Raw genomic sequence first — 4,091 nt, forward strand, 5'->3', positions numbered from 1 at the left:
CAATTAAAGAATGATAGCAGCTAATTCAAAGTTGTTCAGTACTTACAATGTAAATGCTTTATATGATTTTAGAAAAGTACTTGAAAGTTAATATTGACTTTTTGGCAATGACATATAACTGTACATATCCATTTAATTGTGCTTGTTCCTGAATCACCACTGTAACCACTTGATTTTTTTTCTACGATCTAAAAACCTGAGGAATTTCCAGAGATATTTATCAATATTTATTCCATGAGAAACCCAAATTTTAAAGTGTTTCATTTAAAAATTAATCCATTAAATGGTTATGTAAATTTATGAAAAATAATTATCAAAACAAAAAACACGAAGTCTGGTATTGTTTTATATTTTCACAAATCTCTTTAATGTCTAATAGAGGACAGCTAAATCTTCCTATCTACTTATGCATTCTGTTGTTGAGCTATGTTGTCTTGCTTGAAATAGTCAAGGAAATCCAATCTCACAAATATATGTAGCTTTTCACATGCTTGTTAACAGCCTTTTTGGATAATCATATTGTCCTCTGATACTGTACCAAAAGCTGACAAGATGTGTTTTCTAAAGGTCAGTTGCAATATGGAAGCTGAAACCATAAGGATCTTTTTGTATTGTTCTATTAAAATCCATTGGTCTAGCTGGCTTTTTGAATGGATCTCTTTATTAACTTGCATTGGTCATCAGAAAATACTGGTTCACTAAGTTATGCAAATCTTACAAATACAGACACATTTTAGCACATATCCTTTCATAGTAGGATGCTATCAAGCTCAGGGTCTCCAAATATGTTTTCTAAAATCCTAACTTTTCTTAGAAAGCTCAAATTTTATCATTGACAAGTATTTTCATTTTTCTCGAAATGTCAGGATCAAGTAGTTTGAGAAAAATGTTAATGACTCATTCAAATCTGATATTTCATGGGACTACTTCAGTTTACGAGTCAAACATTTACATGTTTTTCCTTGACCATCACACATCATTGCTTCTGTTATCTGTTTCAAATTCAGCTGGAACGCGTGCAGTGCTTTATGTATACTTGCTCTTTCATCACAGGATACTTAAAAGATGTGCACTCAAGGGCTGAGATTTAATAACATTAATAACTTCCACTGCTTCTTTATTGAAGGCATTCTTAGGTGAGAGATTTAATTTGGAAAGTTCCCAGCAGTAAAGAATACAATGACCAATTTAATGACTACTAATCCAGTGTAGAGCTATTGCCTTGACTGGTCCTCGGGGCCCGCAGTTTTACAGACCATCGCTTTTCTACCTGCATCTTTTACTGACATTAAACCACCAAATACTCAAGATGAACATAGCTGCTTTTCCCACGGAAGCATGTTGCTTAATATTTTATGAGAAGCCCAGTCTTGTCTTTAGAATGTATTTTTTTAATTGTGATAAAATAGACATGTTACCATCTTAAGGATTTTTAATTGTACACTTCAGTAATGTTAAGAATATTCTCATTAGCAAAACTAATATTACATGCATTTAGCAACTCCTAATCTCTCCCTAGTCCCAGAAATGTAGGTTAATAATATATCTATATATATACATAGCATATATATCAAGATGATATATAGATTAAGATTTTATAAAAATAACCAGTATTTTTCTCATAGTCATAAAGTAAAACCCAGAAACATTTGAAGAGTTACATTTTGCCTTCTGTGCTTTCTTGCAATTTCCTAAATCTAGTAAAATTTTTGCTTTTCTTCTGAATGAAACCTGAAAATATTTACTTGTGACAGCTTAACATTTCCTTTTAAAAACACCTGAGTGACATCAACATCATGGCAAAGAAAGAAGACCCCTTTCTCTCTCCTCTTAAAATTACTACAAATCAGACACCTATAATTCAAAAAAGGTTCCCCTACTCAATGCACAACCATGCATGAAAGATCCACACATCGGTATATCTGGAGAGCATTTTAGGAGTAGGGATGTACAAGGAAGGACAGGGATGGCAGCTACAGATACAGTTCAGCACCTGCCAGTGGTCCCATCTAACTGGATAGTGGTAGAGGAGCTAGGCTGTGGCACACACACACAGCATATGGCCCAGAGAATAAGGGGTACAAGAAACAGCATCCCTGCCCAAGAAGCCAATTGCCTTCCCCACATCCCATTGTGGTAGAACTTGGTAACAGTGGCTGAGATGTGTTAAATAGCATAGTGGTGCCAGCAGGCATTACTAACAAGGAGGTAGTGCTGCAGACTGGTGAACATAAGTCCTTTCTCTCACCCATCTTGGTAGAACCCAGTAGAGGCAGTAGAGTTGTAGCAAACAGCACAGAGGGGTTAGAGGCCATTAGTAAAAAGGAGGCAGCAGTGGGAGCTTGCAAACCCGATTCTCTACTACCCGCCATATTCTCCATCACAGTGGTGGTGCCCAAAGACCAAGGCAACCCACCCACCTACGTGGTGGATACACAATTTCCACCACCAAAGCAACATAGTCCCACCGCAATCTCAGAGGCACAAGTAGCACAGGTAAGAGGAAACAAAAACTTGCACTATAGCACCATCTACTGGAAAACATAAGACCTGTGCTTATCAACCTGACCAATTAAGAGCGAAACAGTATCTAAACATAGGCATTCGCTACCTCAAATATGTAGGCAGAGAAACAATCCATCCAGTCCTGTGAATAATCAAGGTAACATGGTAGCACAGAAAGAAAATGAAGTCTCCAGAAACCAAAGTCATGGAAAACTGTGATTTAAATGACAGGGAGTTCAAAATTGCAGTTAAGAAACTCAAAAAGACACAAGAAAGCTCAGTATGGCAGTTCGATGAGCTCAGAAATAAAATTAATACGCAAAGTAGAACTTCACTGAAGAGATTGAGACTATAGAAAAAAAAGCAAAAATAAATTCTGGAGCTGAAACTCAATAAATGAGATGAAGAACGCATGAAAGAACAGTGGAAATAGAGCAGACCATATGGAAGAGAGATTAGCAAGCTCAAAGATAAAAATCTAGAACTATTTCAGGTGGAAGGAAAATTAAGAATTAAAAAAATGAAACTATGAAATCTGACCCCATTAGAAAGAGCAGTATGAAGATTAATGGGTAGACCAGAAGGAGGAGAGAGAACAGAGAGTCTATTCAAACAAGTAATTGATCAGAACTTCCCAAACCTATGGAAGGAGCTAGACATTCAAATAAAGAACCTAACAAAACATGTAATTATCTCAATGAAAAAAACTTTCTCCAAGACACATTACACTAAAACTATCAAGTTAATGACAAAGAAAGAATTCTCAAAGAAACTAGGCAGAAAAAAAGACAGTAACCTACAAAGGAAATCCCATCAGATTATCATAAGATTTTTCAGTATAAACAGTACAAGCCAGGAGTGAAATTATATATATTCAAAATATTAGAAGAAAACCACCAGCCAAGAATAATACATTCTTCACATATGAAGGAGAGATAAAGACTGCCAGACAGACAAAAACTGAAGGAATTCACTGCCACAACATCTGAATTACAAGAAATGTTTAAAGGAGCTCTTTGACCTGAAACAAAAAGATTAAAGTACACAAAACTTTGAGTAAGAGGGCAAACAGAAAAACAGAAGCAGGAAATAGTATTTCAGACTATTAAACACAACCAGAAAACAAAACAGTTGTAGTTAAGTCCTCTCATATCAATAATCACCGTAAATGTATATAGCTGAACTTACCAATCAAAAGGCACAACAGAGAAGTGGGATGAATTAACCCATTTCTCATCCGCCCTGAGAATATTTGCTGGTGGCCCTTGAGGCTGCAACGTTTACTCTGAGATAACTCACATATTACAGTCCTAACCTTACCCCTAATGTTTGCAACAAAATATCTTTTTGTTATTACTTTCGCATCACTTTAGTACATGGACAGTCTTTGGAAACAAATGACATCATTCTATTTATAGCTTTCTGTTTTTAGTAGTATTTCCATTTACAAAATACAGTAATTCTCAATCGCTGAAAATGTCATATCCTAGAAAATGTTCCTCAATAAATTTAATTACGAAAAGACAAAACACCTTTCAAAAATGCGTCCTGTTGTGAGGGTGAGAAATCAAACACAAAACAATCCA

This window comes from Pteropus medius, unplaced genomic scaffold (genome assembly GCF_902729225.1).
Source record: "Pteropus medius unplaced genomic scaffold, Ma_sr-lr_union100, whole genome shotgun sequence".
Lineage (NCBI taxonomy): Eukaryota > Metazoa > Chordata > Mammalia > Chiroptera > Pteropodidae > Pteropus > Pteropus medius.